Here is a 23,878-nt window from a genome sequence, read left to right as displayed (position 1 = left end):
TTTGACTGAACCCTTGGATATTACATTACACTTTATTTACACACTTTTAGAGTGTTTTGTCTGAGTCCAAATATTAACGTAAAAACATTATACTCTTTGTCCAGAGAACGGTGGATTGTTTTTGTAGTGGTATACACTGTCTCTGGTTGAGAATTTACTGTAAAACAAGAAAACGAAGGTTTAATTATCGAGCAACTGCTGCCATAAAGAATAAGTGACAAAAAAAGCACGCTGCGGTGAACATAAATCATGACAAAATGGTATGCTGAAAGTTAACTATCAGTGTAACACAAGCTCAACTATTACAATGGCTTCAAAACTTTCGGCAGCCCCGTGTAGGGAATGTGTTTCATCGCGCAACTCGAACTTCCACGCACGTGGGGATGAAGGAAAATTTTAATAACAATAATAATGATAACAGCACTCTATTTCACATTGAATGAACCCTGAAAAGCAATGTTTGCTAAGCCAAAGAACCCAACATTTAGTTGTCGGCTTGTAACGGCGATTAACCAGATAATAAATGTATTGAACAACTTGTTGTATTGAACCCCCGCTTTGTCCAAGTTGTGAGTGGTTTTAATTACGCAACGCTGGCTTTCAAGGACAATTCTTTGTGCTATAAGATGTGTTATAGTAAATTGTTCAATTCTTTGATCTGAAGCCTTTAAAAACGTGTCAATCGACGAAAGAAAGCACTGGTTTAAAATTGACAAGCGAACACGCTGGTTCGAAGTTCGCAAGCGAACACGCCGGTTCAAAATCGACATGCGAACACGCTCGTTCTGTCCGAAATTTGTAGGTATAACCCTATTCCTTGATCAGCCGCTGCTTACAGTTCAATTTACAAACACATAAGGTAAATACAAGCGCCTGCAATCTCACTAGCTGAATCGTTCCCTGAAACAACACACAAACCACACGATGGAAGCGACATATGCAAGACCGTGACGTCACTACCCAAATATGTAGAATTACTTACACCTTACACCCAAATATGGTCAAAAAAAGGTCCCTTACGCTGAGATGAGATTTTTCTTCTGTACTCACGTACTGCTCTATGGGTGCTTTTCATTTGACAGAACTGACCGGCCAGACCGGGAATTTCGAAGGACTAACTCTACAACACATGCAAATTAACACACTTCGAGGATCATATGCACTTCTCCAGAAGAATGTGAGGGATTATCATGCAAGTGTTCCTTCAAACTGTTACATTTTCTTTGCAAATTATTGGGTCTGGCCGGCCAGTTCTGACAAAAGGAAAGAGCCCTATGATTTGCCAACTCGACGGCCGTCTGGGGTCGGCCGCCTCGTTGGCAAAAACGGGTGACCCGAAAACACTGACCCCGGGTTCACGGACTGCCTTACGGACCGGTCCACGGACTACCCCTACGGACCCCCTCCTCGGACCACCCCAAAACAACACCGAATTAAAAATAAATAAAGAAAAATAAATAACAACTGAAAATGTGTTTATACCGGTTGTCTGGATAGACCACTCCTGCCGGCGAAATCTCACCCGTTACGCTCCGCAAATCAGACTAAGGCTCAGGTGTTGCCTTTTCCTTCGCTGTTGACCGGAGTGCTTCGAAGAAGACCGGTAATACTTAAGTTCCTTTGGCCATTTTGTTCGGAACAGGGAGATCGTGAAGCCTGGGGCGAGTTCACAAACCCGCGGGAGAATGTTCGGAACAAAGTGGCGGAGGGAGGAAAAGACAACCAAGTCTCTCCCTCAATTGAAGGATTATTCTTAATTGTCAATTTGTTCCAGGTGAAGGATTATCGTTCATTTTGGACACTGGAAGCTTGATAGAGATCATGGTAAATGAACGTATTTCATTTAAAAGCAAAACCCCTTTGTCTGGACTCGAACCTGGGAACGTGTAGTTAATAACCCCTTTCCTTAACCACTAGACTACCACATCACTAACTGCGAGGAAGTCATTTTGTATTAATGTCAATAATTTTTTCTTCCAAAAGTGCCGCTGTAAACGTGTATTAACACCCGCTAAGAAGAAAGCTTACGCAGTGAAAAATGTCGGTTACGAAACTTCAAGAGAAAGCTAACCATTTTAAAATCAAGCTTCAGACTTCAGACTAGTTTTGGTAAATAATCGGCACATTTTCTTGTCAGTTGATCTTTAGTGGTTAAGTGGATAAAAACAGTTACTTCAAAGTCGGTGCTCCGGGTTCAAATCCTGTCCACGGGCTGCTTTTACTTTTTTTCTTTTTATTTGCTACCACAAGTTCAGGGACAGAGTGGTCAAAATGGAGGATAATACTTCATTTAAGGCAAAGTGACAATGAAGGATAATACTTTATTTGAGGAAGAGATCGTGTTGGAAAAGAAAATACAAATAGAACTTACTTATTATCAATCTTTTTCGGAGCGTTCCGGTCCACAGTGAAGGAAGGGGCAATGTGTGATTAATAGACTTTGCGCCCAAACCTGAACCTTAAATTTGCGGAGCGTAACGGTTGAGATTTCGCCGACACGAGTGGTCTATCCAGACAACCGGTAAGTCAAATCTTGAGTTTTTATTTATTTTCATTTCTATGTTGCTTCAATGTGGTCCGTATAGGGGGTCCGTAGGACCGGTCTGCGAGGCAGTCCGTGGACCCAGTCCGTACAGGGGTCCATGGACCGGGGGGTCAGTGTTTTCGGGTCACCCTTATAAAACTCCGCTGCAAAGACAGTGCTGCAAAATCTCGAAATTCCAAGGATTTGAAAAAATCCATTTCAAGCTCATTGTAGCTTGAATCTGAACACTCTTCTTCTTCTTCGCTGAGCTATTTAAACTACTTATAGTTGATACCAAAGTGAGCAAAGCCTGATATAAATAATGATGATGATACCGTATAGAACAGTATAGAATGAGGTTTAAGCAACTCCGCAAGGCTACATTTGCATATTTAGTGGTCAAAAACAATAGCTTTGCACGCTTAGCCTGCGTAGCAAGGGTTTCTGTTCGACAAAACAGCTTCGAAACGATTTTCCGCAAACTGGTGGCGCGGAAGTTGGGGTAAGAGACTGAAGGAACGCCATTCTCGTCCCCATCGCCATTTTCGTTTCTCTTAGTTGGCGGGGCCTTGGCACGAGAAAACGAAGGGCCCTGGAGGCATGCATATGATTTCGAAGTCCTAGATTTTAGGACTTCCGGAGTTGGTAATGTATGAAGTCTTGAAATGTCCACGATCATAGTGACGGCACAATGGCGGTGTCACAGTGATATGTGTATCCCCGTGATATGTGTATCCCCGCACACATATCACTAGTGATATGTGTATCCCCGGTGGGGATACACAAAACACTGAAAACAAACAAAATGGCGGCGGCGTATCAAAGTCATATGGCGAGCCGTGGAGACAGCGGGAGGAGGACATCAAGCAGTCAAGTAATTAGGTATGACATTCTAACTTTATTTAAACACAGGAAATTGTTAGAGCAAAACAAAAGACTAACTTAAGCTTGCATATAAGTAAGCTGGAAATGATTTGCAAGTAGTAAGATATCGGTGACCAAGAACTCATATCTTTAACCAGCTTTAACAGTCTCTTCCATCTTTCCTATCTGGGGCTAGCATGGTATTTTTTAGTGACGAAAAGGTTATTTCTTCAGGGGCACCCAACGTCAATTTTCGGAAAATATCGGTTCGGAAGACGATTTGAGATCTAGAATTTTCGGAACATTTCTTTTAAAATTTCTTCCTTGCCTGCCTGTCCTAGGATTTTCGAACATCTAAAAAATGGTATAATTGCCCATTTTTAGCGGATTTTTACCCTATTAAAAAAGGTCACCTAGAATTTTCGGGAGCCTTTTTTCTGGCTGAAATTTTCGAAAAGCTAAGTTTTGATCCCTGTAATTTTCGGATCTCTAGACTTTCAGCTAGGAAATCCGAACTGATGAAAAATTTTTAGGGGATAAAAATATGCCTATATCTGTCGTTTAAATACTAAAATACGTTTAACAATGCTATGTTTCAGTGGTTTTGAACTATATTCTCGTTGGGTGCCCCTGTTTCTTTGTACTTTGAAAAAGGAAAGCGACTAGAAGAACGGCAAATCCTCGTTTGAATTGCGAAATGTTTCGGCTTTTTGAACTGAAGACAATTCGTTTCATGTTTTGAAGCCAACTTGTCATAAATGTGGAATGTAAGCTTAGTAAGCTTAAAGTAAAGTTATTCTTAAATACAATAATAAACCAGTCTTTGAAATACCGAAATTAAGCTAACCTATCTCTTTTAATCAGTTTATTTTAAAGTAGTTTATGTGGCAATTAATATTTAAATTACCACACATGTAATTAGATGTAGTATGCTGAAAGCGTGTTGTTGGTTCACCAGTTGAAGTTTACATTTTAGCTTGTTACTGTGGCAGTAGAACATGTATGATCGTCGTGATTAACACTATCATAACTCTATATGTATGTACTTAAATGGTTCTAACTATTGCGATTTTTGTTATTTCTCCCTCTTAATTAATTGCTATAAGTTGTAAACAAATCATTTACAGCCATATGATCATGAAGAAATGCCATACGGTACTGTCTTGTGTCAGCATGGTATGTAGGCCTCACTTTGGTGCATGGCATCTGACAGGATGCGGCGATGCGGATCCGCATAATTCACTGAAATCCGCATCTTCCGCATAATTCCGATATTTTCCGCATAATTCCGATATTTTCCACAAAAAACAGAAGAAATATCTGATATTAGTGATAAAGCAGCTCCTTAACATCCTCAAAAACATAAAAGCCGAAGAAATTGACTGTTTTGAAACGCTTATTTTCCTGAACATTGAAGAAAACACACCATTTCGTTCGCAAGATGAAAGTTCGTAAGAAAGATCGTAAGCAGTTTCCGCGCATTTTTTCGCCAATGAGCCTGGACACTAGTTTTTGTTCCTACAATGCTTTCCATTGGACGAGAAACAGTTACACTTCAGAAAATGACGTGACTGATAAGAAACTAAGGGCGCGTTCGATTGACCGTATTCTGGAATAGGATTACATGGAATACAAGTTAGAAATCCTTCGTTTTTACGGAGATTCACATTAAAAATGTCGAACACCTGCGAAAATGCTATTTTAAACAATCTTTATTATCCTTGTTGTTTCAAAACGCCAGACATACCGTTCTGAATTCATCACTTCACGTATTCTTATTCCGGAATACGGTGAATCAAACGCACTTTAAGTCAATGATCGAGGGAATGGATCGCGCTCCAAAGGTATTACAATTTTTTTCCATTATCTCCAAATTGAAACAAAACAAAATAATTTTTTATCGCTTTATTTATTTTACCAGAAGTTGCGGGAAAATCCCAACTTCTAACCCTTTTATTTCAACGGTGAAAGCTGGTCGCAAATTGATGACTCCTCCATGTATTTTAATCACAAAGGGCAAAAATTCAATCACAAATGCGATTGTATTGGTTGCAATTTCGATTACGGATTTACCGTAGGCATGTAAATACATTGGACGGGCCTAATTATTAATTTTATAACTTGTTTAAGTTTCCGCATAATCCGGTGAAATTTCCGCATAATCAACGCATTTTTCCGCATAATATGGCCAAAAATTTCCGCATAATCTTTAATTTTTTTCCGCATCCTATCAGAAGCCATGTTTGGTGGGTTCAGAATTGCAACCTGAGGATTTTTGGGGGCTCAGAAATTTTGCACTTTCTATCTTGACAATAACATATCCTGAGCCAGGTCAACAGATATTTGATTACATGTATGATACAATAAGTGGTTGTCTTACATCTGGCTCCTGGTATTTTTCTTTAGCCTAGTACTCTACAAGGTAGCACGCCAACACTCAGTGTGGCTCTTTAGATAATACTTACAACCTAAGGGAGTTCTGCATGGTCAAGCAAAGGAATGAATTACCTTTCTCTGATGGCTTGATTTTCAATGCTGTAGAGATGGTCCAATTTGCAACCGGTCAATCAGCTCTTAACACAATTTACATTTGAAAACTTGCAGATGATGCTGCATAGTTAGCTTCTTAATATTGTGATCTGGATATGAAATGAGCTCCATCCCTCAAAACTGTATCATTTAATGCAAGACTACAGTAGGTGTTGCTTTTGACCAGATTTGGAGATACATGGAGATGTCTCGTATTGAACTGGCTAACAAAACCTCAACCCAAATGCTTTCGGTGCAACTTAAATGTGACTCAGAACTCCAAGAATCATTTATCTTAGAAAGAGCTTTACAGTTTAGTCATTTGATACCTGTTTCTTGTAAGAATTTTATGTTTCGAGTCACATTTAACTTGGACCAAAAGTTTCCATTAAAATTCTATAACCATTCTGCATAGCACTGTTTAATTTTTATCTTTCCAAATATAAATTGGCTGAATTTGGTTACTGCTGGCATAGACATAAAGAAGGTGGCAAAAGATCCGACTAGTTACCTGCAGAAATGACTTTCCGTGGAAAATAACAGGATGTCTGTGTGTGTCAAAGGCTGCAATAATTTGCAGTTTTAGAATTTCCATTGGAACTTTTGATGGATGTATAGAAACTAAATGCTAGACTTTTTTCCTCATTTCGTGGAACTGTTCAGCTGTAATTTCTGCATTTTGCCCTTTGATGTCTGATGGGGGCCTTCTGGAAGGTGGCAGCCACAATACAACTGGTCATCAACTGAACATTTCAAACCTCAATACAGTTAAATTCCAGGAGTAACCCAATTCAGCAGTTTCCTATCCAGTTTGAAAAACTCCAGACAAAAGTTATATATTTACTATCTTTAGAAATTAGAAATAATATCTTTTCCCTTGGATATTAAGGTAATTAGCAGTGATTGCACTTCCATTGGAACCTTTGATACTTAAAAACTTTGTTAGGTATTTTCTGGCACGTTTGATGAAACCATTTACTGCAAATTGTGCATTCTGCCATTCGATCTTTAGTAGAGTTGTATGGGAGGCGGCAGTCACAGTACACCTGGATGGCAACAGCCCTCTCCAATCCATACCTTGATGTATCATCAAAAGGGAATATGCCCATGTACCCTCTTTGAAGGGAATCCCAGAGATGTGCTCTTATTGCTCGCCTATTGAACTTCAGAGCTGTGGGGTCCAGTTTATAACAGAGTGCTGTGGCAAATGCAGGTGCAAAAACACCACATTCTGTTCCATTGGTTTGCTGGTCCACAGGAGGGATGGACACTTCGATGACATCACTGTCCTCTATGAAGAGAAGGGCGGCAATCTGCTCCTTGGTGAATGGTGATACTCCACTATAGAGACTAACTTGGTTTTTCTTTTTGCAGCCAATCTTGCTCACACACACCCAGTGAATACCGCCAGTGTGCAGTACTTGAATGAAGTCTTTTCTCATCACTGGGAACTACCTGGCTTTTCCAATAGTAGGTGACAGCAGGCCCTCAATTTTTGGAAACTGCTGATGCAACAGTTCTTGAGCCATTTGGATGTGCTTGTCTGTCAGCATTGCACTGTTTCCTATATCAACATCATCCATATCCAATTTAAACCGAGGCCTTTGCATTTGGAGCACTGATTGTTGGTCCATCTTTGAACGTTTTACAAACTTCACTTCAGTTTCAGCCTTTGGCATTCTTCTTTTTCGGGTGTAGGAGCCTTCCCCATTTCTCTTTTGCCATAATTTCTCCAAGTACTCCCCTACTTCTTGTTTTCCACCAGTGCGCAAGAGATTGTCTGCCTGGTTGTACGTTATTTGAAGCTCATGACAACACAGGCAAATAAGAGCTCCTGGCAAAAGTACCTCCATTAAGTATTTCTGAGTAACATTTGGGAAGTGCTTGCCTATTAAATTTACTACAAAATATGTTTGACGTTCCTCAAAGTCTCCAAAAGTAACATTAAACTTGAGATCCTTTCTCCCAATTATTGATTCTTCCCCTTCTGAGGAAATCCCACCATTAAATACTTTATGCCGCCAACTTTCCGTAGAGCCTCTGAGTATTTCGGCAAGGTGGCTTTTAATAATGCCATTGAAACAGGAAACAATGTCTTCCTCTGGAATGGCTTGTATTTTTGCACATGCCTGAAAGAGCTGGGGCTCTGCTGACTGCTGGGGTGGTCCTCGTTTTTCTGCTGATGTTGTTGGCTCAGGTGTTGCTGGTGACTGGTCTGGTGTTGACAGCTTGGGAGGCGCTGGCTGCTGAGGTACGGTTGTTTGCTTTTGGGGTGTTGGCTGCTGGTTTGGTGTTGACTGCTTGTAAGGCACTGGCTGCTGAGGTGTGGTTCTTTCCTTTTGGGGTGTTGGCTGCTGATTTGGTATTGACTGCTTGGGAGGCATTGGCTGCTGATGTGTGGCTCTATGCTTTTGGCGGGTTGGCTGCTGGGATGGTGATGACTGCTTGGAATGCACCGCCTGCTGAGGTACGATTGTCTGCTTTGGGGGTGTTTGCTGTTGGGATGATGTTGCCGGTTGCTGGGATGGTGCCCGCTGTAGGGATGGCACACAGTGTTGAGGTGCCATTGCTGGCTTTTGGTATTTAGCAGATTGGAGCGATTGTGCTGAATGCTGGGATGATGTTGCAGGCTGCTGCAATGGTGTTGCTGGATGCTGAGGTGTGGATTGGACCCTGTACATTATAAGGTCTTTGACGTTTATTTTCCTTCGAAGTAGTTCACCATTCTTCCCCCGCAGCCTGCAGATTCCTTTTTTTGAGTCGACTTCTTCAACAGTATATGGGCCAATCCACTGGTCTTCCATTTTGTGTCCCTTTTTTGTCTTCTGCAGCATATTGCGGCGGAGGACAGTATCACCATTCTTAAAAATGCAATCAAATTTTCCTTTCCTTCTTAAGTACTGTTGTTTTTGCTTTTCTTGAGCAGCTTCAATATTTTGCAGAACTTTTGGGAAAAGCACATCTCTTGTTGCTGACATCTTTCCTACATGCTCCTGCAGAACATCTCAATCCTTTACCAATTCCTCCATTTCTCCCTGATCAACAACCTTCTCTACAAACGTTTCTACCTCAAGAGGCAAACGCGGGTGCCTACCATACATGAGGAAGAATGGGCTGCATTTGGTAGTGTTAGATTTGTTGGTGTTAATTGCAAACAAAGCACCATCCGTGTATTCGTCCCATTCGTCATCCTTTTCATCCATAGTCTTTCTAAGGGTACTGAACAGAAGTGTAAACATTAGGACACAGGGAAGATTTAAATTAACCGCAAATCAAGGAGTCAAACAAACGTGTTGCACTGGACAAAAGAAGAATAAACTTAGCGAGTAATGTGGTGTATCTATTCCTTGGCCTATTCCAAACAGTTTGGGGTTATTCTTGATCAGGGTTCTATGATTATGAATCGGTACAATCCATTTTAATGGTAGCAATTGCATGAATCGGGTAATTTGTGAGAAAATATTGCTTGCATTCCATACTTATGAGAGTGGCCCCCTCTAACATAATATTAAAAAAAAAAAAAAAAAAAAAAAAACAAGAAAAAAGCCATTTGCGCTCTTCCACAATAATTACTTTTATAGTTTTTATCTTTAGACGTAATGTGAATCTAATACTCACTTCCTTATTGACTGGTTTGATCTCTCATCTAGGCCGTTAGTCTCAGGATGATATCCTCTGCTGGACTCCAAATGTCTTCATAAGGTGCTCGCACACCTAAAACAGAGATGCAGTGCATCGACATTCACTAATTGTTACCTGCTACACGAACGTCGTGGAGACTTCGTCTTGACAAACAACACCTCAACCTACCTGGTTCACGAATTCTCTACCCTGGTCTGATATGATGTGAGCTGGGGCTCCATGGCGACAATATGCCTTATAAAGGCCCTTAGCTACGCTTAACGCACTTGTCGGGCAGGGGAATGGCCTCGACATACTTGCTAAAGTAGTCTGTCATGGTCAGGAGATAGCGATTTCCCTTGGCAGAAACCATGCCGGCATCAATTAAGTCAATACCGACAAGGTACCCAACTTTTGCCACCACCTTCACGGGGTGAAGCACGTCGTAGCTGTTGCTTTCACAAGTGTTGCGTTGACACCGGTCGCAATTTTTGATCTGTAAAAGAAGGTGACACCATACAGATTCTTTTATACAATATTTAATTTGGGCAGGAAATTATGTTCTGTGAAACAGCTAGATGGAATTTTGTGCCAGTATTACTGTAGTACTCCTTAGGTTAAAGCTGGCAATACAAGCAGCTTAAGGTCATCCGCATCCGCACTTTGTTGATAGCAAAGCATAGCAAATAAAGGTATATTAACAGTAAAACTTCAGTTGAAGGATACTTTGAAGTCATCTTTTTTAAAAGCAGGTGACTGTCCAAGGTTTCGTAATTGGTGCCGTGTCCTTTACCTTTTAGAATTTGGTCATTTTCTGTGTAAATGTGCTGCGTGATCAACACGTTACACATTGCATGCTTGCATATTAGGACCTAAGGTAACGCCTAACCGACGGAAAATTACAGCAGTTTTTGAGAGACCGCGCACCGGAGGCTCAGTTGGTTGAGCGTCGGGCTGTCACGCGGGAGGTCGCGGGTTCGAACCCCGGCCGGATCAACACTCAGGATCTTAAAATAACTGAGGAGAAAGTGCTGCCTTTTTAATTTCATCTGCAGATGGTTAGACTTTCAAGTCTTCTCGGATAAGGACTATAACCGTAGGTCCCGTCTCATAAATACCTTCTGAGTTCATAAGTTCCCTGTGGGACGTTAAAGAACCCAAGCACTATTCGAGAAGAGTAGGGGATAAAGTCCCCGGTGTTGTGGCTGCCCTGTTCTCTCCAGCAGAAGTGGCCGGCTTGGCGGTGATGTCTCTAAAAAGGCTTGTGGTGTATAAGGCCACCTAAGCAGAAACAGCCACAAGTCAAAAAGGGACTTTGCCGGCGAGAGCTGGAACATGCAGATGTAGATGTTATTATTCATTATTCCGATGCAAAATGGTAGCATTTTTTGAGCTATACGGCAACAGCTCATACATTAATTTTATTGCCTCAATAACATAGATATCATGGGTTGCTTGCTCAGTGAGGATTTCCTGCCACAAATTTCCCCAGTTTTTTTATTCGTATTCCCCCTCTGCCCCTTGCCCTTTCCCCCTTCTCCCCCTTGCCCTTTTCCCCCCCTCATACCCATAACGCTTCTAATGTTCCATTCAAAGGCTTGAGAGTTGGCAACTATAGTGTCACACAATAAAGACCTTATTATGCAAGTATCCATCACAAGTACTCACCATTTCAACAGTATCCTTATAGTAATCAGGCCAGTAGTAGCGGTCTTTAATCTTTTGGATAGTGTTGTCTCGACCGGCGTGACGGGCGAAACTCGAGGAATGGCATTCGTGAAAAACTCGCAATTTTTCATCTTCTTGGATTACCATGCGCTTAAACGGTGATCCATTGTTACCCTGGTCAATGTAGAATAGCACTTGGGCCTTTTCATCGAATTAGAATTTCTTTGCGAATCTCCTTAAAACCGACTTTTCTGCTTTGCTTTCGCCTGCTGGGTACTCCTTTGCTCTCAAATATTGAATTATGTTACCGCATCTTGTGGGATCCATCTTGTGAATGTTCACAGTCGAGACAAAATTCCCGCGAAAACGGCTATTATATGTGAGCTTAAGTGTTGCTGGGATTTCGTGACGAAAGCGAGCGGCGCGACAGACTTAGAAGGGACTGCTAGCAGTCTATAGGACAACTGAGTCGGGGATGGAAGCGGAGTAAATAGATCTCAGTTAACTATTTACTATTGAAATTTTGTTCGATATTTATTTTTCCGTATTCTTCTTCTTTAATGGAACGGTAAAGTTCTTTATTCCAAATTTTCAAGCGCTAAATATTCGTTATTCCTATTTTTCTATTTTATTCCATTTCCATCCCCGAAAAAAAGATGCCAGGAAAAATCAATTTATTCAAGTACTTAGGTTTTCCACTAAAATACATTCCTAGCGTGCATCAGTAATGATTTAATGGCTCAGTATATGTGTATCCCCATGCACTTTGCTATTAACCCAAGAAATAAAAGCCAATTATCGCCCAAACATGCTGGCAGTGTTTACGCTGTGTATACAGCAAGGGATGTCAGTGTACTTTCAAACTCTGTTATGCGAACTTCTTCAGTTCTAAATGGTCATAGAGGTCATAGAGGGGATACACATATCACTAATAATTTTATGGCTCAGTGATATGTGTATCCCCTTGCACACAGCCGTGGAATTGGCTATTAACCGAAGAAATAAAGGCCAACTGTCTTCCAAACGTGTGTTTATATACAGCTTGGAATTTCTGTGGAGTTTTAAACTCTCAGTTCGCTGAACAACTTTCCAAAAGGTCGTACAGGGGATACGGATATCACTAATAATTTTATCTGATTTTGTCTCAGTGATTGTATCCCCATGCACGCAGCCGTTAAATTTGCTATTAACCCAAGAAATACTATAGGAACGATATTGTGAATCAAATGGAACCTCCGAAAAATCCGAGCCCCAGATAGCATTTGAACCTAACCCTAACCCTCCGTGATCTAGTCGGGTGCTCTAAGCACTGAGCTACTGGAAACTCTGTCGTGAGGAAGGGTCAAATGTGGGTATTAATAAGTAGAACTGCATAACGCCATCACATAGTCAAATTTCATCCCCATGCACACAGTCGTCATATTTCAGGTAACCACACATGACTCGTAACTGCATCGCGCAGTCAGATGAAAGCCTCGGCTGTAACACACTTTATCCTTGCTCACCGTAGAGTCTTCAGTAGCTCAGTGGTTATAGCATCCCACTAGATCACGGAGGGTCGATCGTGGGTTCAAATGTCATCTGGGGGTTGGATTTTTTAAACACAATATCTTTCATGGTGTAGTATTTCTCACATTACTCACCCAAGAAATAAAAGCTAATTATCGTCCAAAGTTGCTGGCAGCGTTTACGCTGTGTTAATATTGTGACAGCTAGGGATTTCCGTGGAGTTTCAAACATTCGTACAGGGGATACACATATCACTAATAATGTTATGTCTCAGTGATATGTCTATCCCCATGCACACAGCCGTTAAATTTCCTATGAACCCAAGAAATAAAAGAAAATTATCGACCAAACGTGCTGGTAGTGTTTACACTTAGTTTATTTACAGCAAGGGATATCAGTGGACTTTCAAACTCTGTTATCTGAACATCTTTCTAAAAGGTCGTAAAGGAGATACACATATCACTAATTTTTATGTCTCAGGGATATGTGTATCCCCATGCAAGTAGCCGTTACATTTGCTATTAACCCAAGAAATAAAATAAAAGCCAACTGAAGTCCAAATGCCGCTGACGTGTTTATAAAGCTAGGGATTTCTTGATTAAAATTTCTTACAAAAGCGTGCAGGGGATACGCATACTGTTAAACTAATTATTTAGCAGTTGCATAAACTCGAAGAAGGTGTTTCAGTTTATTTTACTCTGTCCACAGAATGTTTTTGGGATCAAGAACAGAATCACAACATCAGCTGAAACGTAAGCCTTTTGAACTAGAGTACTGGATATATTTCTCAGATCTGTTTTAGCAATAGAGTTGTTTGATCGTCCGCACAAGGGCGCAGCTGCAAATGGTCTTCACTGAAGTAGAGGGGTGGGGGGTGGGGGATGCACATATCACTGGCCGCCATTTTGAAGGGGATACACATATCACTAGTGATATCTGGCGGGGATACACATATCACGGGGATACACATATCACTGTGACAGCTTCACGACAGGACAAGTTCACCTAGATGCTCTCTAATGTTCTGCGTCTCCTTAATTTAGAATCGATCTCTCTTCGTGAACCGCAGGTAGACGCTCTGAGAAATATTGTGGACAACAAGAAGGATGTTTTAGTTGTTTTGCCCACTGGATATAGAAAATTATCCTTAATGTTTCAGCTTTTGCCTTTAAGAGGATATGTTGTCGAAATCCCTCCAGGGCCCTTCGTTTTCTCGTGCCAGGGCCCCGCCGACTAAGAGAAACGAACAGGGCGATGGGGACGAAAATGAGGGAACGCTTGCAAGAAGACCCCCTATTTTTGCAAAAACGCCCACCTTTTAATAGTTGACTTGACAAACAGATAACTATGTTAACTTCCGTCAAAACAAACCGAGGAACTGAGGAAACACCGCGCGATCAATGCAGAATTTGCCAGTGTGATTTTAAAGTTAAATTTGCAACGGCAGCTTCTCAACCGGGTACGACTGGTTACGTTTCTTCCGAGAATTTGTTTAAATCATCGAAAAGAAACTTACGGACAAATTCTACCTGATATTTTCAGAACTTGTAAGCAATCCCTACGCCAGAAAAATGCGAAATTTAGAAACATAACTCGTACAGAGTTCGATGGGAGTAAGGCCATTAAATGCACATCGCCACCAAAGCTGACCATGAAACCATTCAAGGGGTTTTAGTTTATAACCAGCGACAATTTCAGTGCGACTTGCTTACTATTGGTGCAGAGTGGTTGACGAAATGGATCGCTAGTTTGATAATTTTTTGGCTCGGTTCGGGCGAAATTGGCACGGGTCCCAAAAAAAAGGGTTCGACTCGGATAAAATTTGCAGTGTAAAGGTTAACAATCTGTCAGTACCAAATTTCATCCGTGCCGAACCAAAATTCTTACCCGTGCTGGGACCATCGGCGAGGTAGTCCGAGCACGGGTGAAAATGGTACGGGTGCTGAAAAAATAGGCACGGTTCGGATAGAATAAGTACTGTAAACACTTTAAAGGGCCAAATTTGAGCCTTAATTCATATTGGCTAGCGCTTTTTTTGCGTATATTTCAAGATGGCTGCTCATTCTCCACCAAAATTGATTATAATTGAACTGCATGGTATTTTTGATACGGGTAAAAATGGTGTAGTGTAAACAAAAGTTTGCCGAGCTCTTTTTAGGCACACACGAGCCGTGCCGAAAATTTTCTGTAGTGTAAACCGGGCTTAAAAGTGCTTGAAAAATCGCATGACTGTACAAAGGAGCCGCTTGAATCTTCTCACAGTAAGAGAAGATTTAACAGGCTGCCTAATTGTCTTCATCTTGTCTCAATCCATGGTATAGGACTCAAGCTTACATTGGGCAAGGTAATCAGAGTTTTTGACGAATTTCCTTGATCCTGAAACATGTGGATTCTGATAGTTCGCAGGCATTTTATTAATTCATCCTGCGTAAATAAAGTATCTTTTGCAAGCGAAAGAAAAGCTTACTTCAGTCCAGTCCAAACTTTTCGTCGATAATAAGCGCTGGCAAAGTTTTCTTAAATAACGATCGAATCTTTGCTTTTAGTTGTCCATAGCGGCTTCAGCTGACACGTAAATAATACTGAATTTCCTTTGATGAATATCGTCCAAGCAGTCCAGATTTTCATGTAAATCACTGGCTGTCATTCGCATAGAATTTTCCTTAACCACTTACTTGATCGCGTATGCTGCTTTGAAATGGAGAAATTAAGATGATACTCGAGAAACCTGTTCTTCGTTATCTTTTCTTTTGCACTTTTGCACTTTCTCAATCTATCGTCTTTAACAGAGCAACTTTACCAACGCCCTTTGTTATCGAAAGTAACGAACTGGTTTACGTTCCACAGATCAAGCTCCTCGGAGTAATCATTGACAATTCACTCTCTTTTAAAGCACATATTAAAGAAATCTGCCGGAAAGTGAACATAAAAGTTTCAATTCTTCGTCGCATTCGTAAATTTATACCCATAGATATTATGATTAAATTGTACAAAGCATTTATTCTGCCTCATTTCGAATTTGCATCACCACTGTTCATAGGTCTAAGTAAAGCTCTGTCTGCGAAACTAGAGTCAACCAACGCATTCGCTTTAAGGATTCTTCTTAATCACTCTAAATCGACTGCTTATGAAGAGTTACTTAACATCGCACATATTAAAAGCCTGGAACACCGACGCATAGAACAAGCACTGACACTCGTATACAAAAGTATTTATGGCCAGGCACCGAACTGCATTCGGGAAAGGTTTATCCTGCGTAGCAACGGTTACAGCCTACGGGGCCATCTTAAGGTTGTTATTCCAAGACCAAGCTCATCTTATATGCAACATTCTTTCACGTACCAGGCTAGTAAACAATGGAACAATCTACCAGACAAAATAAGGATGTCAGAATCCCTTACTACATTTCGGAAGAACTTACAAAACATACAATTGTCTTCATCGTATGACTGCAGCTGTATTTTTTGTAAATAGACAGTCTAATTACCAATATTTTCTTTTATTGAATTATTGATTATTGTAATAGGTTATTATTCATTTCAGTTGATTTAATTCTTATTTCTTATTTTTCACTCATTACTTGTACATGTAAGATTATCTTAATTATCACATTGTAATTTTTTATGACACATTTGCATTTAAACGAGCTATCGCTCATATGCGATGTGTTTAAACAAAATTACTTACTTACTTACTCCGCACATGATGACAAACATCTGAAAAATTAAGCCCAATCCGAATTCCGTTGGCAAAACGGCCATTACATCTATACAGTCAAAGAGATAACGCATTGACAGTTCTTGTTCCCTTTTTAATGTAAAACCCGAGACCCAATTCGCTCAGCTTCTACACATGATTGAAAACCTTCCACATCTTTCACCATTGTCTTTGTCACGCTAGAACTAACAAGAAATATTTTGCTCCAGAATTTGTCACTTGTCAATCATTGTGACTGTGCCGCACCAATCAGAAGCCCCCGTTCGTGGGCGAACGGGTTTTTCAAAAATAGGGGGTCTTCTTGCAAGCGTTCCGGCAGTCTCTTGCCCCAACTTCCGCGCGGCCAGTTTGCGGAAAATCGTTTCGAAGCTCTTCTGTCGAACAGGAACGCTTGCTACGCAGGCTATTGCACGCCCTACACTTGCGTTTTTCACTTTTGTCCATTTTTTTGTCTGCAAAACAACAACGGGTGTGTTTTCACGACAACCGCTGTGTCGCTTAACAGTCCTGATGGTGTTTCGTTTGGAGACTTAAAAATGATACGTGTTTTCACGGGTAAGATTGAATGAGGAGAGAGCGCGTGGCCCCGCTGTTAAGTATCTAAAGCAATTGATGTTGAAGCAGAAACTAGAGGAAACGCCAGTTCAATTTGTAGAGCACCATTTTTTGGAAATGCAACATACTCACTTCAAGGGATGAAGTTTGTTAGTGTAAAAAAAAAAAAATAATAATAATAAATCTCTGTTATCAGCTCATACACCTTAGTTTGACCTTATATAGGAAATGTTAACTTAACCTTTATTACATATTCATTCAATTAAAATATAAAAATTTCAGTTCAGAAGGGGTTTACAAATATAAAATTATTTCATAAAAGTTGGTCAGCAGCTGTACAATTTACTTTAAAATCATCGACAAATTCACTTCTAAAAAAGGGCTGGCGCGATCCTCTGATGCTAGTATGAATAACTACTGATAACTACTGATGTTGCGCGGTTTACTGTCAATGCTTTGTTTTATAGATGCCCTTGATCTGCTATGTGTAATTGCAGATATAGGATCAAATGACCAAACTGAATAGTGAGAAACAGGAATTGTTAAAATTTATGAACGGTGCATTATCAATGAAGTACAAATGCATCGATTCGTGGCCGAGAAGGGACTTCAGACTTCAGAGTTCAGACTTAAAGAGTTCAAAGTGTGGACTTCTGATTTCGGAGTGTCGACTCAGACTGACTGAGGATGCGTTCCTTTGGGATGATCCGAAAAAGGATCACTGATCCAAGATCACTTGGATCACGGTGCATCATAGGAACCGATGAATCCACTCTGGGAAAGAATTTTTCTGTTCCTTTGATGCACCATGATCCAAGTGATCTTAGATCAGTGACACTTTTTCGGATCATCCCAAAGGAACGCGCCCTCAGTTCTGATATACAAATCGATACAAAGATTGCAAAAATTCTTATGGCAAAACATCTTTAGCAGAGAATTGGACATGGAGAGAGATTCATCATTGTTCAGAAGGTGAATAATCTTCCACCTTATACACCAGCTTTAATGGACGGCGGAAATGGCAACCGCGACTTGCACCACATTCTACAAGATTGTTTTTTTCAGGGATATAGTAATTTCGAGATTTTGGCCTTCCTTGTAATTATTCACAGCATTCCCTGAGGAATGCGAACTCTTAAATGTTGGCTTAAAGGTTTAGGCTTAAAAAGAGCGAACCGTATATTAGGAACGAGCCACGCCTTGAAGACATGGTATCTGCTATTCTCGATGAAGTAGAAAGATCGGTTGGATCATTTGTGGGTTATCGAGAAATGACAAAACATTTTCGTTGGACGCGATACTGTCATGAGAGCCATGCAAGTTATTGATCCAGAAGGGGTCGGAAATCGACTTGCGCACCGTCTTCTGCGCAGGAAATATCAAACCCCTGGTCCAAACTTCCTCTGGCATTTCAATGGGTGGGATAAACTAAGATCATATGGATTTTGTGTGCATGGTTGTGTGGATGGCTTCTCACGACGTATACTTTGGCTAGAAGTGGGTTCAACCAGTAACAACCCGAATTGTTATCGTTGAATTTTTGCTAAGCACTGTCCAGCAGTTAGGTGGAGTACCTAGGGTGGTTCACACTGATAGAGGAACAGAAAACATTTGGGTTTCCATCATTTAAAGGCTATTAAGGCATAATACCGGTGACGATTTAACAGGCGATAAGAGCGTTGTTCAAGGTTAAACTAGTTACAAAGAATAGAAGCCTGATGGTCAAACTTAATGCAAGGTGGAGTTGGCTGGTCAATGAACTTGTTTAAGGATTTAGGAGATTCTGCTGTCTTGTTGGATGTTGATCTTTAGCATAAAGAATGTTTAAAGCTTTGCTTTATGCCTGTTTTGCGAAAGGAACTCCACTCTATTGCAAAATGAATGTCAAGAAACTAATAAGAGTTGACAAGAGAAAATGAGGGGACAGAAAGGGAGGCTCAGGGCGTTGGCCGGGATATGTCATGTCCACGAAAGTTATTTTTAGAAGAGCGGAAGTCTTTGTTCTAGCGGAAGTCTGTCTTCCGAGACGTCTGCACGCAGTCTTGCCTCACTCACAGGTTTTTAGTGAAAAGAGAAAATAGCGGCGCACGTGGAAGGCTGATGAATATTTATTTTCTTTCAAACATCAGACCGAGGTTGGCCTGAATGCGGACGTCTCGGAAGACAGAGTTCCGCTAGAACAAAGACTTCCGATCGTCTAAAAATAACTTTCGTGGACATGACATATCCCAAGGGCTGGACCGAAAGCCTCCCTCTCTGTCCCCTCATTTTCTCTTGGAGTTGACAAAAACGCAGATGTTCTTGGAGGAAAGCCGGACGTAATGTAGTAAATTCGACCTACAGCTACTCGCAGGAGTATGAGGAGCTCGTGGGGTATATCGTCCCCAACCACTGAGTACCACAAAACACAGGAAAGTTTAATGCTGTTTATAGAAATAACATATCATTTGAAACAATTAGGGTTTTGACGCTGCAGGCCTCTCAACAGTACCCATTGTCAATTCTAACCTGACGTTGCCATTACTTTCAAAATACTTCAAGCATCTGAAATGTTTTGATGCAGCACGTTCAATTTCTTGTTAATGCTAGGCACAAACGTTGTAAAGTTTCATTTCCAGCCGTCAGCGGCGGTCGAAAACATGTCAAGTGACATAATGTTGCTTTTATTGTCTTCGTTTGGGTTACATAAAACAATGCTCTTGGAATACCTTAATTGAAAAGAAATTAGTATTCATATAGACTTGGACATTGTGCGAGTAATTTGTGGACGTCCATTTACGGTCAGCTTGCCCCTGAGTTCAATAGGCCCTTTGAAAGACCATATCACATGACCTTGTCAATCATTAAAAAAAAGTATTCGTGGTACAAAATAGATGCCAGAAATGGAAAGAGAGTGATAAAATTAGTAAGCCTGTCAATATTAATTCCACTGACATTTATGAGAGGTTTTACAGTGATTTTAATACTTAAAACGTTTACTTAAAACGTTTACTGATAGTCACTATCCTTGAGAAGGAAACTGTCCTCATGACCACTTCAGAGTAGGAGGATTCCGTGATCGTTTCATAACTTATCACCGAGCGATTATCACCGTACACATAGTTTCTCAGTGCATCTTGTTTCAACGAAGTTTCTGGATGGCATGTTTGTCATCTGGAGAGACTCAAATTGTCCTTCTAGGTTTGTTTTGCTAGATTCCACGGTGACGTTTTCATTGTTTCGAATCTTTTCCATCAACTCTTGAACTCTATTTTCTCTTCCCTCTGAGGCACATATATTTCTGCTATTAAACTATGTTTAAAATGAATACTGCATTCTTTGCACAGTAATGGCTTCAACACAACAAAGGAGTTGCAATAATTAAATTACAATTCACATCAACGACACGAAGCACTGACTGCAATTATTCAGGTACAACCAAAGGGTTTTTATACCATTTCTCGAGCACTCTCTAAACAAAACAAGCAGAAGTTATAACAATTCACCTTCACAAAATAAATTCTCTATAACAACGTGGGCTGCTGCCCAATGACCAATCAACAATCAATATGTTCACTCTTATTACCAGAAGCACATGACCTTGAAGCGTGTAACTTGCAACTCTTTTCCTTGGAACAAAGAAGGGGATTTTATGCCCAAATATGGACAAAAATAAGATCGATGCTGCAAGCGCGGGAAAATGCACGAGCTACGTTACATCCAAATAAGGAAATTTTTAAACTCAAAAAACCCCAGCTCTGAACCAGAGTTAAACGCTTCAAGGGTTCGAGGGACACTATCTTCCCCCAAATTTGGACCTCCTACCACTTTTGGCGGTCTTTTGCCTGGTCAACCTGGCGAACGGACAGGACTCTTCGATCTCCCTTGAAACCTCTACTCTCCAAGCGAACACAGTGTACTCTTCAGACTCCCTGATAAAGAAACTAAGCTACAACTCAAAAAAAGTCAACATTTACGTGGCTTGGATTCTTCGAAGAGTTGAAAAACGAGAAACACATTTTACAACAAGAGATACAAGCAGCTAAAGTTCACTACACTGAGCTACAGAAAGTATTAAAAGTTATTCGAGAGGAAAGAGATTCATTGAAACTAGCGCTTCAAATAGTCTCCAAAGATAACTCATTTGTCATGCAACCTGACAACATCCGCGTCGACACGGAGTACCAGGATACTCAAAATTTTGTTTTGGTGGGAAAAAAGAAGAAGACCGGTGACCAACAAAACCAGTTCATTTACGAAACAACATAAATTATCATGTACGGCATGACTTAATTTAAGTGATAATCAACTCGAATGCCTTGTAATCGAAATTACTATACCGCATTCTAGACCCTTTTTAGTAAGCACGTGGTATAGACCTTCAAGTTCCTCCCAGAACATTTTTAGTCGATTTGAAATCCTGACCCCAGTTATTCAAAAGGTGGATAGCGCTATCGGGCGGATAAATCACTATCCAGTGGATAAGTAATAGCGAAATCAATTGCGCTATCCAATGGATAGTGATTTATCCAGTGGATAGCGTTATCCACCTTTTGACCAACTGGGGCCTGGTGGATAAAATTGACTCGGAAAACAATGACTTCTACCTGCTGGGAGATCTGAACTGTGATATGTTGCACAATCGGCATAGCATATTTCGTCCAATTTAACGAATATATTTGATATTTAAGGCCCAGTAATACGGGCAACATTTTTCGCGCAACAATGTTGCGTTGCAACTTGAGATTGTTTGTTGTGCGTATTACCACCTTCTTCAGTGCGCAACAAATTTTCATGTTGCAAAAAGTAAAAGCGACGTCTACTTTTTGCAACATAAAAATTTGTTGGGCGAGAAGGTGGTACGCGCAACAAACCATCTCAACTTGCAACGCAACATTGTTGTGCGACAAGTTGCACAAAAAATGTTGCCCGTATTACTGGGCCTTTAGATAAAAACAAACTGTTGAATATTTATCAATCTGGGCCCAGTTGTTCAAAAGCCGATTAACGCTAATCCTAGATTAAAAATTAACCAAGGAGTTTATTTCTCTACTCCCAAATGCTGTTGAACGCTGATATTCGGCAAAACGTTACGTTAGAAGAAATCAATCTTGAAAAACAAAAATTAGCAAAAGAAGATTTCACAAAGAAGTTGAAAACATGAAACAAAAGTTTTCGCTAATCTTGGATTAAGTTAATCGGCTTTCGAACTACCGGGCCTTGGTATGGGATCGCTCCATAGCGCCATGACAGCACTACTTGAAACAACGAACAACTGGTCTATTAAATATAGATAACGGCCTTCTAAATGGTGTGGTGTTTATCCACCTTAAAAAGGCTTTTGACACCACTGACCATGTAATTTTGCTACAAAAACTTGCAAACTATGGACTTGATCTGGGTTCCCTACGATTCTTTGCCTCCTATCTAGGTAACAGGAGCCAGAAATGTTATGTTAATGGCGCATTGTCCAATGCAAGCGATCTAAAATGCAAAGTCCCACAGGGCAGTATTCTCGGTCCTTTGCTTTTCTTAATCTATATAAACGATCTTCCAAACTGCCTTAATACAGCATGCGCGGCAAAAATGTTCACAGATGATACAAATATTACCATTTCTGGTTGCTCTGTAGCTGACCTTGAACAAGAGACTAATTCAGAACTACTAAACCTTCACTGTTGGCTAAAAGCAAATAAGCTTAGCCTTAATGTCGCGAAAACCTAGTTTATGGTTATTGGCTCTCGCCAGAAACTTCTTGCCGAAAGCCATAACGAACTAAACATCAAACTAGAAGACCAAGTTATTAGCAATGTTGATCATGCAAGATCATTAGGTCTCATTATCGACAATCGGCATTCCTGGTCTAATCATGTTAACAAATTGTGTAAGAAGATAACCTCGGCTATAGGTGCCCTTAGACGAATCAGGCCCCTCATCTCCCAATCTACTGCGGTACTAGTCTACAACTCTATAATTCAACCTCACTTCAATTATTGTAGCCTCTTTTGGGACGGCTTAAGTGATCAACTGAGTGACAAATTACAAAAGTTACATAATTGCAGAGTGACATCTTCATCTTTTGGTTGTGTGCGTTCGTGTTAGTGCAAATAAACGTTTATGCTTTTGTCTACAATCTCGCTTTCGGCTAGCTAGATTGCATCAAACATTTTAAATTAATGGTTATCATAGTAGGCAAAAGGGCCAAAGCTGCAGGTAAACGAAGGCGAATCGACCTCAGTCGTAGGCGAACTGATCGTGGCCAAAACGACCCGTAGGCGAAACGATCGACATTCGTTTAATCTAATAGTTTTTCGCTATCTAGCGGTCTACTCATCTTTTTTCAGTCTTTTCAGTTCCGGTGTCCGTAACAATGCAAGTACTTGTAGTTTTTTGTCCAGTTTCACCGTAAGTGTAATTTACATGTTGTAACCTCTTTTATCACGTCGTTATTTTACAGTTTCAACCGAATATTCTTTCAACCCGCGAACCTATACTTATTGTATACTCAACAGAACATCGCGATTCTTATTGGTCCATGACGAATGCATAAATAGGTGGAGGTTACAGAGTGCAATACGGAAGTTGCTATGGAAACAGCACTTGAGTATATAATAAATAAAAATCTTGCTCGTGCAATCCGTGATTCATGACCACTCGCGATGTTTTGAAATCGCACTGACCTTCGTCTCGTGCAATTTTTTTGAACTTTCAAAACATCACTCGCGCCCATAAATCACGAAATGCTCTCTCGTTTATATGATTTCCTATACCCACCTCGAAATTCCACATCTTCGCAAATAAGGTAAGGCAAAGTGTGCTACGAGCCTAGAAGGCCCATCAGGCCGGCGCTTACCTCCGGTTTCTATAGCACGAAGCGACTAGGAGTATTTCTACTCCCCCCTGGATGGGATG

At 40.6% G+C, this 23,878-nt stretch overlaps 1 long non-coding RNA gene across 1 annotated transcript in view; it reads left to right on the top strand.

The window, feature by feature from the left end:
• Positions 1 to 3,229: 3,229 nt before the first annotated feature.
• LOC137978645 (uncharacterized) overlaps positions 3,230 to 23,878 on the top strand; it is a 110,523-nt gene continuing 89,874 nt past the window's right edge. Inside the window, exons 1-2 of the long non-coding RNA XR_011118205.1 lie at positions 3,230 to 3,406; positions 13,424 to 13,467. This is a non-coding gene — a long non-coding RNA (uncharacterized lncRNA). The remainder of the gene's footprint in view (positions 3,407 to 13,423; positions 13,468 to 23,878) is intronic.

The sequence above is a fragment of the Montipora foliosa genome, chromosome 12, assembly GCF_036669935.1.
Source record: "Montipora foliosa isolate CH-2021 chromosome 12, ASM3666993v2, whole genome shotgun sequence".
NCBI lineage: Eukaryota > Metazoa > Cnidaria > Anthozoa > Scleractinia > Acroporidae > Montipora > Montipora foliosa.
Note: the sequence above shows the minus strand (reverse complement) of the source record. Positions and strands in the feature narration are given on the sequence as shown.